We start from the raw sequence: 16,314 nt of genomic DNA on the forward strand, positions 1-16,314 counted from the left end.
GAGCACAGCCCACACAAAGCAGTGTACAACTAGCAACTACACCACCCAAATTACATTTGTGTGGTTGTAAATATAAACGTCTTGAACCATAAGCAAACTCCAAGGCTGTTTGCTCTTGCTGCTCAGTTTCTGTTTGCACTGACTCAACCTATCCTACATTGAATACACCCCCTTAAACATGCCCACATTTCATTGGATGCCAGGATTGGGCACCCACCCATCCTCCTGTTCTCAACAAAGAAGAGGTGTAAAGAATTTCTCCCTGTGAACGAGCATGGGGGAGGTTGGTGGTGTGATGCCTTTTCTCCCATTGATGGGAGAAGAACATGCCCACACCATTTTGTACTCTTGTCTCTCTTTCTGCTGTTTAGATGTCCCGGTATTTTGTGTAGTGACACACATCCCAGAACAGCCATTTTGTGATATGCCAGTTGCAACCCCCTCCAGCAGTCATTTTGTGGAACAACTTATCAACATGCCCACTGCCCTCAAAGTGTTGATGACCTCTCCTAGAAAAACCACCTTGCAGGGATCATTTGTGCAGGATTGTGTGCTACTGTTCTGGCTTTCCAGACTGTAAATCTCCCCAGAGGCACACAAGGATGGCTACAAAAAACTACTACACAAGAAAAAGGGATTGGCATAGATGTGGCTGTGCTAAGGGCCACTGAATGTTTGCTGCAGTTTTGGGGCATCCAAAACCAAGGGCAGATGCATTAGGACAGGGGTAGGCAACTTGCTGCCCTCCAAATGTTGCGACTGCAACTCCCATCATCTTTGACCACTGGCTGTGCTCCCTGGGATGATGGAATTAGGATTCAAATAGCAACTGGAAGAAATCCTATTGGCTAATCCTTGCATTAGATTTTGTGTGTGTGTGTGTGTGTGTGTGTGTGTGTGTGTGTGTGAAATATGCTGTCTGTTGAGTCATTGGTTGGGTGATGCGACATGAATAAGAGTTGTGACCAGCACAAAGCTTTTTGCCAAAGCTTCAAAGAATAATTTCAGAGATTTAAAATGGGTTATCTGAAGTGGCACATCAGGATGTGTTTTAAGTGCAAAGAAGGAATTCTCTCTTGCACAAAAACTTAGCATTTATTATCTCCCTCAGACAGATGTAAATGCCAAAGTAGTATTGAAAGACGGGTAATGATTAAACTAAAGTCAACAACAACCACCCTAGTTTATGCAACGAGCATAACTTCATCCTTTGTTCCGTAAATGCAAAGCTTAAAGGTATTTCTACAAGGAGAGTAAAGTGCACTTCTGATCCTCTTTGAAACTGTTTGGCCTGCAGCAGAGGGAGATTGTTAATGGTGGACAGAATGCAAGGAAGACCTTGGATGCACGTTATAGGTTTTACATTCATGTTATAGACCAATTTAAACACAGATCAATGTAAGCCTCCTATAAAACTGCCTACATTTTCAGTTTCTTGAACTCATCAAGCTGCGTTAATAGATGTATTGTCAAGAAGCTGCTTGAGCAAAGCCCTCAGTGCAACAAAACATGATTTGCCGCTGCTTCAGTTCAGCTCTTTTGGACGTAGAAAGAGGTTTGTCACTAAATATAGCCTTCATTCTATTCGGGAACATAATCCAAAATCACCATGAATGCAATGCACACGCCTTTTGATCTACAAAATGTATATATGCTTCAGGGAGCAGTTGTGAAACAAAGGATTGCTTTTGGTGCATACATGTGAGGGCAGTCAGCAAGGCCGCTTGCTTGCAGACTGAAATGCTCAGGAGCAAGGGATGGTAAGATTGTGCAGTATGGTATTATGCATGGAGTATTTCTCCATGATAAATGTCCCTGAAGTTTGGGGCATACCTGGGCAAAGCAGCCCACAAAGGGAAAAAAGAATCCTGCAGCCTTTGGGACTCCAGGGACCATTGAATTGTGGTCATGATTTCCGCAATAACCAATACAGTTTACCTATTGTGTGTATTTCAAATACTTCACCACAAAAATTCACATATAATTGCCTCTGGGTTTGTTATTTCATGCAGGAAAGCAGACTTTAACTCAAAATGTTTGATAGATGGAAATGGATTCAGTTTTAAGAGATTATGCCTATAGAATTTTATATGCTTTTATTACCTTGAATATTAAATTGGGTTATCTTCAAACTTAATGGATACACACACACACACACACACACACATACAAGGATGGATAAAAATCCATATATATATGGATTTTTATCCATCCTTGTAGATGTATAAAAGAGCCTCACAATTCAGTTGTAGCTGCCCTGGCAACTGAATTGCACTGGCATAAGTCATGTATGAGTTGGCACTCTTATCTATTAATATAAGGGAAGTATTACTTCACCATTTAGAACTGTGATAAAGGAACGAACTTGAGATGTCTGCCATATGATCGAGTGGTGCTTTCCCGTTCTTCTCTGGGAAAGTTGAATGGAACAGTTGAGCATATCTCCTAGCGGCGCAGTTATGGGGTGGAGAAAAGTTCTGCATTTGGTTGATATGGGAACCATGTGTTCTCTGGACGCAGAATAACATTTAGTTGGTTTAAAAGCACCAGAGACTAGAGGGCCAGAATTTCTACATGTGAGTCCCATAGGCTTTAGAAGAGGGGAAGGGGGGAGAAATAACCCGAATACAAAGTACAAGGCTAGAATTAAATGCAAAATAGAAATAGAAATGGATGGGTTGAGCCTACTGGTGACCCCTGTTGTAGGGGAGTGAGCTGGCCAGTGGTCCTGGGACTCTGGAGTATAGACCTTGGTCAACAGCCAGACAGGAAGTACCTCTGGAGGCTACAGAGCTCTTCAGACTGCAACAAGAGTGGCACTAAGCAGTGCGGAGTGAGAAGTCTTGTTTTGTCCCACAAACAAAACACAGTACAGTGGTACCTCGGGTTAAGTACTTAATTTGTTCCAGAGGTCTGTACTTAACCTGAAACTGTTCTTAACCTGAAGCACCACTTTAGCTAATGGGGCCTCCTGCTGCTGCTGCGCCGCCAGAGTACGATTTCTCATCCTGAAGCAAAGTTCTTAACCTGAAGCACTATTTCTGGGTTAGCAGAGTCTTTAACCTGAAGCGTATGTAACCTGAAGCATCTGTAACCCGAGGTACCACTGTAGTTTGAGGGAAGGCATGACTCTGTCACATAAGACGTTTCACGTTGGGAAACACATTTACATTAAATAAAAGGTAGATATCTATCACACACTCAAATGATAGTCTGAAAACTATTGCATTAGCATAAGTCATGTATTAGTGGGCGCTCTTATCTTAGCCTGGAAACTGTCGCGGCCCCAAAGGAGAAAGGGCTGGAGAAAGTTCCACGGACCACAAACTGCTGCTCTTGATCTTCTTTGCTCCTGACCTAATTTGGGGCTTTGCAGACAGGAAGAATGGAAAAATCTTCCTCCAGTGAGAATATCCTCTCCACAGGGAGGCTCCAAAAGAAGATTGGGGCAAACAATATATGCTCTGTCTAGGGAATGGGGCAAGGGAGCATGAGTTGCAAGCTTCTCACATCCGTTGCTACTAATCCAGTTGCCTCAGGGCAATCTTGCACATGGTGTCTTTTTCTTTCGTGGATACAGAAAAAAGTATCCTCTTTTACAATCATATGTAAAAACTGGGCATGTGTTGGTGCACACATGTGGAACCCAATGGAACTATCTGTAAGTAGTGCAACCTGAAATGGACTCTCGTCGCCATGCATTTAGGAAGGGTCCAGTCCAGAACGATGCAACGCTATGCAAATGGTACAATGAAGAATCCCTTCACACAGTTTGGTTCCACTTGTTCCTACCACACTACAACTGCAATGCAATTGGAGGGGGTGGAGATAACTCTATGAATTTACTCTGAAATCTGTTCTGAGTATACAAACAGCTTAGAAAATTATAGGTGGTTTCTCTTTCTCTCTCAAACCAGACAACTCAAACTCCTTCAATGTAATCCTTGGTTAAAAAGCACTGGCCAAAGGTGATACCGTACATTAGGCATGGATTCCACCCCTTCCTGTTATTTGTTTAGGTGAAATGAATTGTGTGATGCTGACATCTAGAGGGCTACAGAAAAAAAACACGTTCTTGTTTGGAAAACCATGGCGGTACTTCATTAGTGGATACACAGAAACCATCCCAGAAATCGCATGACATTACATCCAGTACATGATCGCAAACATATGCTTGCCACCATACGTAAAAAGGTGGTGTGAAGCTGCAGTCAACCCCAACTCTCAGCAATGTATATCCGAATAATATTTGCAAACATGCATTTGTCGTGTGTGTTTGTGCGCACACGTAAGAAGCAGCCTCCTAATGCTCCATCTTCAAACTTTTTTAATTAGAGGATTCCCCCCCACACCCCACACCCCGAGACTGGGTTTTAGTCCACATTTACACACTACTAGATAGAATCTACTTAGCAGTAATGTCTCAGCGCTCATATAATCCAATATCCCCTCCCCCCCTTTCCATTTCTTCTCATGTTATACTTTTAACAGTTCTATAGGCTGGCAAAAAATTGCAAATGCAAATTATACCACAAATGTCAAGTGAACCCTGCCCACCCAGCCCCTCCCCCCAGTATAGTTTTCCTGGAGGAAAATGTAGATGCCTAGTTCAAATGATAAAGCTGATCACTTAGCTATACATTTACTTATTCATTTGTTCGTTCCTTGGTTCCTTTATTTTATATCCCGCCTTACCTCCCAAAGAAGTCCAAGGCAATCAACACATTAACAGTAAAAGCATAGTAAGTAAGTAAAAGCATTTCTAAAACTGCTTAGAACATTCTAAGGACAGTTAAAAACATTCCCTCTGCCGGTGATGGCAGGCTTGCCATGAACAGAGTCTTTCAACCATCATATGCTTGGGTAAATTCCTCCTAAAACCAGGCATGAGGGAGGCAGGTGCACCTCAACAGCGAGGACATTCCACAAATGGGGAAGCACCACTGAGAAGGACCTGTCACAAGTCAATTCCAACCAGGGATCTCCCAGAGGGGACACCATCAATGAAGCCTTAAGTGCCTGCCATAGGGTTGGAGACGGCTGATATTGGGGAAGGTGCTATGTTAGGGACTTAGGTCCCAAGCCATTTTAGGTACACGTCACATATTGATCTTTACTTTTATGCTACACTGGAAAGCATTTCTTCCCAAATCCTGAATGAACACAGAAATAACGGTCAATGTTCTGCCTAAAAGTTGATGGTCAATACTTTATTTGGTGAATGTTCACGTGTAAATTCTCACAATTTCGGGTGACTTTTCTGATTGCCTGAAAACACACCTGTACATTTCTCTTACTTTTCATAGATACATCAGTGGGTACTGGCAAACATTATTCATCCCTTTTCAGGCAATCATAAAGTTTCTCTGGGACTGTTAGCAGAAGCAGCATGCTTCCAGGAAGAACTTCTCCTGTTGGAGTGTGAAGGAGGACTGCTAGGGCCTGCTGTGCTGCAACCTGTTCCCTACCTGTATGGGATGCAGAACCTGGTAGGGATTAGCAGCTGGTGTTAGATGAAACTTCTGGGAATGACCTTGAAAATGTCCCAGACAAAGGAGCTCTGGAGGAAGGGAGAGGGGCAGCACCAGAGGGACTGCCTAAACTCTCCATCATGGCAGAGAGCAAACTCTGGTAGGAAGAACCCAGATGCCCAGTCTGCTTTGAACACTTTTACCCCAAAGTTTCCTGGAAATGTGGGTGAGTTCCTGGAAGAGACATGCAAGAAGGTCCCCCCCCCCCGCCTTCTTCAAATGCCTGTTCCAGAAAAAGTCTGAGTCAGAGCTGCCAGGAAAGGAGCCGCCAAAGGCACTCAAAACTCTGCTAAAAAACTGAAGGCGGAACTCGCTTCTTCTACCTGCTGCTGCTGCAATAGGCCTCACCTCTGGTCCACATGGGACAGACAGAGGTGCCTCTGTGGGTGTTGGATGGGGTCTTCCTGAACAGACAAGCAAAGCAGAGTGATGGACAAACCTAAGAACCGATAGCCATAGGCACACGGATATCTGCCGAGTCTTTCAGTCCCCCAGCAGCTAAGTGAGCAAGAGGACAGGATTCCTGTGCCTTTAGTAGCTGTGTAGCGGAGGAGGTTTCAGCAGGTGTAGCCTGTCCTGCAACTATTGCAGGTGCAGGAGCCCTGCCCTCTCCTTCCCTTGGGCCCACCCTGCATGTCACAGCTAGCAGGTGCAACAGATAGGTCCTTGCTTGTAAATTAAAGTGTGCCATTGCCTAAGCGCATGGCAAAGCCCATTCTTCTGTCGGGTGTGCTCTTACCTGCCAGGCCCTCTGGTGGCCTTGTTTGGAAATACAGTTAACAATAAGAGGACACTCAAGCACCCAAGGTGAGTTGAGTTGAATTGGAGCCCTGTCTCCAGCCACTATTTGTTCTGCTGCCATGCGCCTTGGTTCTGATCAGAAGTGTTTAGCTAGCAGTATCAGTTGGAGGAACATTTAGTGTTTAGCATCTAAGGAAGCTGTGCTTCCAAAGTTTTCCCTTGTGCTTGGTAGGAGCCCAACATTAATTTTGTCAATGTTGTCCTGGCTCTGGATTTGAGCTTTGGATATGAGCCAGCTGAGACTGGGGTTGTTGCATTACCTGATGAAGAACCGGTCTTGGGAGCACCCCCCACACTGGAGCAAAGGAACTTCAAAGGGAGACTGCAGCATGAAACTATTCAATTATAATGCAGCACATTAAGGGGGTCAATGCAGAGACAAATGATTGTTAAGACGAATTGGTTTATCAGTGCCAGGATGTCTGCATTACCAACACGTGTTCTGTGAATTAGAACTGCTAATTAGGTAGTACTAATGATCATCACTGTCTGCACTCTTCTACATTTCACTTCCCTCTGATTTCACTGCTTTCAGCCTCCCGTATGCATTTAGCTGGAACGCAGGAATACACTTCATGCATTGGATGAAGCTTGTGAAAACTTATTCCATAATAAAGTCTTTCTGGTGCCACAGCATGCTTTGTTCTTCTTGCTGAAAAGTCCCTCAGCTCCACTGTAAGGCCCAAGAGATCAGGGAGCACCCCTGGCAAGATGACACTTGCCTTCCAATTAGGTAGGTAGGTATTTATTTATTTGCAGCACAGAAAAACAAATAAAGAGTTTGATCCAGGTGGTTGTGGGGAGGGGTATGATGCTTGAGATGGATAAGACTGGAAGGAAGGACTTGTAAGGCTTCAGTTCACCTCTCGTCTACATCTCTGTTAGAGCAAATTGCTCAACTAGGCACTTCCAGACTGTTGCGATCTTCAGGTGGAACTCAGTGACACGGTGGGAAATTCAGGCTGTGCAATGATGGTTGATTTGGAGGAGCTCTTGAGCAGCAATTCCACTCCCTGCCAAGATCACACCACTTCATGCGCCCAGTCTCCAGGGGGTGAGAGACGTTTGGCGTTCCACTGCTTACCCAGGGTTGAGTTCCCTGGGAACGAAGGCACTAGAGATGGTGGTGTCTTTAGGCTACATGGTTTTGATTATACATATATATAACCCAAGCATAAGATTGGGGAGTGGGGGCTTGCAGCATTAACATTCCAACAGATTTTGCTTCCCCATCAGGTTTCCAGGTGGCCATCATTGTGTCTCGGCACATGGAGCAAGTCCAGCCTTTCTGTGTCTTTTCAACTCCAGACAGACTAAGACACAAGGCCGGTTCCTGGGCTATTCTCCAAGATGATGTAGCCTCCAGCCAGATGTCTCTAAGGTAGTGCATCTTAATTTGACCAACTCTTTAGACATGTAAGTGGATGCCTAACTGAGTTGGCCAGACGTATTAGCTTAACAAACGGACTAGTTTGACCACTTCAGCACTTCCTTCTACTACAGATTACATTGTTGCAGATACAAAATCGCAACCTTGGTTGGGACCAAAGACATCATCCAAGACACACACACACACACACACACACACACACACACAATCTGATGACTACACTTTCTGTGATAAGGGAGGTGATGGGGAAATGCATGTAGGGCAGTGAGAGTGGATTCTGACTAAGCTCTGATCTTCCCCCCACCACACCCCAGACACCACCCACCTTCCCCTTCCACATTTGCATTGACATGACAGTAAAGGCGTTCCACCTGCATAGCTCATCATTGCCACAGCTGTATCCCTATCTTCACTGTGTTGGCATATCACTGGCTTGCAGTGGTGCAAGGCTGTGTTGGGTGTGAGTCCACGCCACTCAGTGGGTGTAGCCCCAGGACAGGATTGTTCTGTTCATGTTCTTTGCTGTACTTTCCCAGGCAACTCACCTCTAGTTTCCCTAAATCACAACAGTCACAAGAAGATGGCACAATGTCTCCACAGATGCAAAGTGCAGACTGATGCATACCAGGGAACAGAAAACATGCACCCAGCGAAACAGGAGATTATCTCTTTACACAGAGGAACCAGCCTTTGAGAAACTGCATATTCAATACATTTTACAGGTAAAGTGGTACTTCGGGTTATGAACTTAATTTATTCTGTAGGTCCATTCTTAACCTGAAACTGTTCTTAACCTGAGGTACCACTTTAGCTAATGGGGCCTCCTGCTGCTCCTGCGCGATTTCTGTTCTCATCCTGAGGTAAAGTTCTTAACTCGAGGTACTACTTCCCAGTTAGCGGAGTTTGTAACCTGAAGTGTTTGTAACCCGAGGTGTTTGTAACCCGGGGTACCACTGTATTGCAGTCCACAGTATTTTGGGCCCAGGTTTCCAACTCCCTTTTACCACCACTACCCCCTGCAAAAAACCCTCAAACAAACAAAACAGTTTCCACTTGTGTATTTTTAGGCTTCAGGGATGTAAAGGTGAAGAAAGTTGCAAATTTACTTTACAATAAAGGTAAAGGATCCCTGGATGGTTAAGTCCAGTCAAAGGTGACTATGGGGTTGCAGCACTCATCTCGCTTTCAGGCCGAGGGAGCCGGCGTTTGTCCTCAGACAGCTTTCTGGGTCATGTGGCCAGCCTGACTAAGCTGCTTCTGGTGTAACAGAACACCATGAGGGAAACCAGAGCGCATGGAAACGCCATTTACCTTCCCGCCACAGTGGTACCTATTTATCTACTTGCACTGGCGTGATTTTGAACTGCTAGGTTGTCATGAGAGAGCATGCGAGAGGAGGAACCGCCAGCCATTGAAGCTATGCCACACTGGGCTCCACACTTGAGCTCCTCCCAATGATGCAGCATTGTGCATGTGTTGCGTGTTGTGTGCAAGATGTCGCATGCACATGGTGCATGCTGGACCCCCTCAGCCTTGGGCACAAGATGGCACCTTTCTCCTCTGCGTTAGAGAGAGAATGCAGCTGAAGAGGGCATTTGGGTCAGAGAAACCAATGTGGAGATCTTTGGACTTCAGCTTCTGGATGTGCGGTTGCGTGTTTGACGCTGGAGCAGTGTCAGAGTCTTGCGCTGCACTTACCAAAGGAGGCCGAGGAGCAAGGAGTCGCATTAGTTGATTGTCTAGACTTGTACCCATGATTAGCTTTGCCTAACTCTTCCCAGGGTTTCACTGTGGCCTTGAGGGAAGACTCCTCTGTGCCCAAACTATCTGGTTCGACAGGTGCACCTAGTTTTCTAGAGTCACAGCAAAAAAACTTACGTGAATAGGCTGTCCCCGCTCCTTTTTTTTTAAACAACAACAACAACCCACATGTATGATCCCTATGTTACAAGATACAATCTTAATCCATATTTTATGTGCATTACATATAATGAGCTGTGACTTAAGTGTTATGAATATGCATGTCTGAGCATGGCAGGTCAAATGAGGAGATGAATTGTGCTGCTTCCTGCAAGGTGATGGCAACATCAGGAGGTCTCCGCAGAGAGAACTCATACTGCATTTTTTCTGGCAAGAGAAAAATATGAAGCAACCTATTTGGAGCACTTCCAGGCTGTTACTGTTTTCAGGTGGGGTCCGGTCACATAAGTGCAAATTCAGGTTGTGCAGCTGATATGATGCCCTTGCACAACAAATCCACTTTCCCACAAAACTGGACCATTTATATATATTTTTTGCAATAAGGAAAGTGATGAGAAAGTGACCAGGAGGTGTGGAATAAGAACTGCTTGATGAGACATCGGACTACCTCCCTGCAAACCAATCAGAAGCACACACTCAAAAGCAGCTGATACCCAAAAGCGACTGATAGCATCTGGGCTCCCTGCTAACCGTGCAATGCTGGGCCTTGAAATGGGACTCCACCAAGGTGGGATGAAGTTGTAGGAAAGCATCTTGCATGGTGTAAGAAGGGGTTAAGGGCGCTTCAGCGTCCAAGTAAGCAGGAGGCTATTTCAGTTTTGGTACTTCACGAACCTGGGCTTCTGAGGGAAAGTGGGCTGCCTATGCTGAAATGATTCAGCCCAATTAATAGACCAGAACTTACTGAACTACTCTGTGAAGACCATATCAGGAGAGAACAAAATAAAATACATCTTGTTACAGAAATTACAGGGGGTGGGCACATGTTTAAAGTTGTTAAATGTTACCAATATTATGCATAAATGTATCCTTTTGACCTGACAGCTCAGAGAAGTTACCTAGCTTTAAAAATCATATAAAATCGACTCCTTTGCCAGTTTCCTTCATTCCACCGCCAATTTGCTTCATTGGCCAAGGACTTGGAAACCACTCGGTCCCTGCCATAATCCCTCAAGCGGGAGGTCACTTACTCACAGGAAGGTACTCATAGGTGTCAATCTCTGGGCAGGCACTCCTTCGGACTTGCCCAGGTGGCAGACTATGCAAACCAAAGTTCTATTGTCCCTTTGTAGTAGGTGCTTAGAATGTACTTCCCAATACATATCCCGTATCCGCCTGTTGCCCCAACACATTCCTTCTATGTTAACCCTCCCCTTTTCTGATGTAGCAATGATGTAGTGATGATGCTTAATGAACTGCATGCTGGGATAAGATAGAAACTTTTAAAAGTCCTTGTTGTTAGGATATTTCCATTCCACCTTAAAAGGGAGCAGGCTTTGTGAGTCACAGAGTCTGCGTATTTCCTGTTCACAGGATGTTTCTGTTGTGTCTATGCTTTCGTTCTCTCTGTGTCTGTAGACACTGAAGCTGGCAGTCATGTTTTCTTTGTTCTGATCAACGCTGAATAAACTTGTAAATAATGCTCTCCTGAGTACATCTTTCACTGTGCATTATCTGCTGATAGAGCGTGCATCAGCTCTGGAATGTGGCAAGCTATTTCCTGGAGCTCGTGTCGCTAATTGCTGATACTGCGTGTCTACGGGAGATCGATGGACGTCCGGAGGCCGGCTTGGGGGTCATGATGGACTTTGTCTCCCTGGCAGTATCCCAACACTTGTCACCCCATCCTCGGGGTTCAAAATTCCTCTTTGAACCTGTTGCTCAATAAACTTTGGTCTACAGCTATTTGCTCCGGTTGGTGGCTGGACTCCTTCCTTTATTCTGCAGGGACCCGCGGGCTCTGCCCAACGAGCTGGGTGACTGAGCAGCCTCACACCTAGATTTTTCCGTAACACATCTAAACAACATACAGGAGTGAAATATGCTTAAAAGTATACGCAAAAACATAGTTTTGTAAAACATAAAACAAAAATAATCTAAATTTTAAAAATACATTAAAATAGGGGAGAAACATACCAGAATGAATTTAGACTCTTAAAACCCAAAATCTCCTGGTGCTGGAGGCCTTTACCAAAAAAGTAGCTACTTCCAAGTCAACCACTGATTAGTTCCTTGCAACAGAAAGCTATTTCCCCCGCTTTCAACCTCCAATATTTAATGTTCTCTAGTAAGGACTCGGGAAGGTGTTCTCTAATATCAGAATAAAGCTGACATTCAAGAATATGGTGAGGCAAACCCCCTAGTCCTGGTGTGGTGAAAGGCCACTGGGCCTCAAAGTTTGCCAGGTTTCCCACATCTTGTGGAGGCAAATTGGGGAAAGCAGTAGTGTAAGTTAATCCCATTTCTGGCTGGTTCCCTTATTTTTTAAAGAAGTTCAGCACAATCCAGAGACTCACCCAGATGCAACTATGCACACAGAAAGGTATCCGCATAAACAGAGTTGTTTCTTCTCTTCTAGAGTGTGTGGACATTATGTGTTCCAACTTGAAGAACTTGCATCAGGCGAGAGGGAGGAGTGGATGGGAACATGGGAGGTGTTTGCCCAGCACTCTCATGAATCTTCATAACAAACCAGTGCACTGCTATGTGCACACCACAAGAGGGAAGGGGGGAACCTATGGAATTCATTCCCTGCAACATGTGGACAGCTGCCCCATGTATGGGCGTGGGTTATGCCCCTAATTTGCATTCATCCTTACGACTCAGCTTTAAGAATGTCTGATTCATGAAAATAGCTGTAGAAAAGGCCAAATGAATTCCTGAGCTAGACACAGCATGGCCAGTTGCGTCATGGACTATGAAAATAACGCAGTGAAATGTATGCACAAAATTAGGCAATACAGTATGCCTTCTTCCCAGCAGCCTTCTTTTCAAGCAAATCTCAATACAGTACTCTGTTTTCCTTCACTCAAAACACATCAAAAGTTCTCAAAAAACTGACCGGCCAAACTTCTGATCTGTTAAGATTCCATTGCATTCAGGACTTCAGTCAAAACATTCCCCAAAATTATGGCGAGTCTTCCCAAGCCAAAGATGCTTCTGTTTATGCTCACTTCACCTCAGAGATAACATTCTCTCTTAACAAAACTGCACCCGTGCAGGATGGAACGAGATCTCCTGTGGCAGAGACAAGATTCTCAATTCTGTTTGCATCTGACATGCGGGAACTCGGAAGCTTCCAGAGCCCAGTAAGCAAGTCTGAGAGCTTACATGCTCCCTGCCTTGCTGGAAATGTAAGGCTGGTTGTGTGTGGGTGGTTCAGGTCTATGGCTTTTTGTGGATATACACCATCCCTAGAACATAACCTGTCAGTGTTTGTAAAAAGCAAAAAAAAAGAAGGAAAGGGTTCTGACCTCCCTTTGTCTCCTCAGCCTGGTCCTCGGACCCTTGTCGGCACAAAAGAGTCCACGAGAATATCCTTGCAGAGTTTAATTCTTAAAAGTCTTTGTGCAAAAGCGACTGACACACAACAACACTACCAGCATTCACCAACCAACCAACCCAAACACCAGCCTCAGCACAAACTACCATTTCTCACTTATATATACAACCTGCTGCAGGCCGCTGAGTCATGCTGACCCAGCTTTATTCGCATTAAAGAAACAGCGGCCATTTTAGCCGTGACATAACCCCCATGCAAGTACTGTATATTGAGTCAGCTGTAAATACTTCCACAGTAAGCTGAGTAATGCATTCACAGAATTGTACCCATATGCTTGAACCCAGCTCATAGGACCAAGCCCTTACTAATACTGGCTCCGAATAGCACATTTTTCAGCTCTGAAAATGAATAGCAGGTGAGAAACAGAAATATATTTGGCAAAATGTAAAAGCTCCATTACAAACCTTTAGAGATCATATTGGCTCACAAATCTGGAAGCTTCTTAAGAGTGCTGTGCTGATGGATAACCTGCAGCAAGGATGCAATTGCTTTTAAGCCAAATAGGCAGCAAACCATCTGCTTTCCCACTGGGGAAGGACCCTTGTGAGAATAAAACACAAGAGAAACCCCAACCAAGCCTGATTTAGATGCAACTGCTAAAGTGGCTTTCTTGAAAGAACACAATTTAAATCCTGATGTGACGCAGGATGTGGAACTGCACTAGCTGAGCATGCGGCCTCCCAATCTGCCCCAGAAAGAAACCGGTTGCACCCATATTAAAAGCACAAACAAATTGAAAAGCAGGGATATTTTAAAAGCAAGGGTGGGCTACATCACAACGCCATTTTAGGCAGCTTGTAAAAAGAAGAATTTTGGGGCATAGGAACGAAGTTAGGGAGCTGCGTTTCTGATTCGTTCCATATTTGCTGAAGATTTCAAAAAGGTTTTTTTTTTTAATAATTCCACTGGGTGTGAAGTTGCTCATACATCTAGTCCAAGCCATTGTAATGCAGGACTCCTGCTCACAGCTGTCCCTGGGTGGGCTCGAACCACCAACCTTCTTGTTATGTACTGAGTTGAATAGGATCCAAAATGCAGCAGTCTGATTGGTCTTAGAACAATAGGATTCAGAATGCAGCAGTCTGATTGGTCCTAGAACAATGCAGCAGTATGATTGGTCCGCAGGAGCCACCCAATCCAGCTCGAGGTGGAAGTGGAATCCACAACCTGATTGGCCTACAGGAGAATTCCAGAATTAGCTAATCATGTGCAGCCCATTGTGTAAATAATGTATATAAAGCAGATACTTTGAGGGGACATTCATTCCTCCTCACCACTATGAGCTGAATAAAGAGCATGAAATCCACTCTTGACTCAGAGTATATTTCACTTCTGGTTAACAGCCAGATGCATTGACCCATTGTGTCACAGGATGTATATAATTCTGCCCTTTGGTCCTTAAAGAGCACTATTGGAGGCCCTAAATGTGTTTAGTGGTGCTTCCTCCCAGGAAAGTGTGCATAGGACTGCAACTTGTTTCCTGCCAGCCTCCCTTGGGTCCAATAGTCCATGTTTCAAGTAGGAGACCAGAAGAAACAATCACCACAGGGGTTTCTGAAGGCACTGCCTGGAGCCACTGCGAAAGGTTGGATCCCAGGCATCTCCAGGTTAGGCTGGGAAGGACTCCTACCTGAGACTCTGGAGAGGCCCCATCAGTCAGTTCAGAAATACTGAGCAAGACGGCACGTTGATCTCAAGTGCTATAAGGGAGAATCCCATGTCTATGCTGATGAGGTCCTGATCAACTAAACACATATTTCTTTTCTCTTTCCCTTAACTCCCAGAAAAATGTGGGGCAGCGGAATCTGTATTTACCCTGAAATGTTGTTTTGTTTTTGTTTTTTTAAAACAACCCAAAACCTCTACTGTCTATCCAATATTTATGGAATCTCTCCATAAGATTTTTATTCAAGGTTTTTATCCTGTTCCCCTTTGACATTTCCATACTATTCATCCAAACTAGCTCTTTAAAAGGCCGGGAAGGGGGGGGGGGGCTTCTTTTCACACTTACACTTTTTAATTATGTCTGACACTGCAGGGGGGAGGGCTGATATTTAAAATTTACTGTATGTTTTTGCTATCTTGAATAGGGGTAAATGCAAAAAAAGGGGAGACATCTGCTTTGCCATTGATGCAGCTTTTACACTCAGATTATATAAGCAGCTCTCAAACTGACCTCATTAAACATTGATCTAGCCATTTGTTACTCCTTTCTCAGCAGCTTCGGTGCATACTCATTAGCCAAGAAGATTTTTAGTTTGTTTATGTTAGCTCTCTTCTTTACTGGCTACAAGTCTCTATTCCCCCTCTTCCTTTTTCTCTCCCTTTCCCCCCTGAATCCTACCTATGTTTACTCAAGTAAGTTCCACTGTAGTCAAAGGCACTTACTCCCTCAAAGGTAGCAGAGGCTGGTGTCCACTGGGATGGGTAGGCAGGGAGGTCAACAGTAGGTGGCACCAGAGAGAATGACAGGCAGAGCCAACTAGTTCTGGCTTTGTCCCCATCCTCATCCCAGCTGAGTTTTACAGGGCAACACTGAAGCTCAGCATGAGACTCTTAATCTCAGGGTCATGGGTTTGAGCCCTACATAGGGCAAAATATTCTTGCATTGCAAGGGGTTGGACTAGATGAATCTATGATCCACACCATACATTTAAACATTTATAGCACTTTAATAGCCATGGCTCCCCCACAAAGAATCCTGGGAGCTGTTCTCAGGATTCCCTGAGGGAAACGATATGCTTCAAATATAAAGTAAATGTAAAGGACCCCTGGACGGTTAAGTCCAGTCATAGGTAACTATGAGCTGTGGCGTTCATCTCGCTTTCAGGCTGAGGGAGCCGGCATTTGTCCACAGACAGGTTTCCAGGTTATGTGGCCAGCATGACTTCTGGTGCAACAGGACATCATGACGGAATCCAGAATGCACATAAACACCATTTACCTTCCCACCGCAGAGGTACCTATTTATCTACTTGCACTGGAGTGCTTTCGAACTCCTAGGTTGGCAGGAGCTGGGACAGAGCAACAGGAGCTCAACCCGTTGTGAGGATTCGAACTGCTGACCTTCCGATCAGCAAGACCAAGAGGCTCAGTAGGGAAGCTACCCTGGATTGGAGTCGGACACGACTAAACGACTAAACAACAACAACAAAAGAAGGCAGGTAGGGGTTGGCTGAGGGCAGACCGAGGCTGGTGGGGCGTTGGCATGTATCATTGCCCTAATGAACCAGCCTCCACTGCTAGTAAGTGTGTTAAGGACTGCAGTC

General features: G+C 44.8%; 1 long non-coding RNA gene across 1 annotated transcript in view; it reads right to left on the reverse strand.

Annotated features, from left to right (window-relative positions):
* The window catches only part of LOC308473406, a 54,155-nt gene that overhangs the window by 16,017 nt on the left and 21,824 nt on the right, over positions 1-16,314 (reverse strand). The window lies entirely within an intron of this gene.

Source organism: Podarcis pityusensis (genome assembly GCF_964106645.2).
Source record: "Podarcis pityusensis genome assembly, chromosome: 3".
In the NCBI taxonomy this organism is placed as follows: Eukaryota; Metazoa; Chordata; class Lepidosauria; order Squamata; family Lacertidae; genus Podarcis; species Podarcis pityusensis.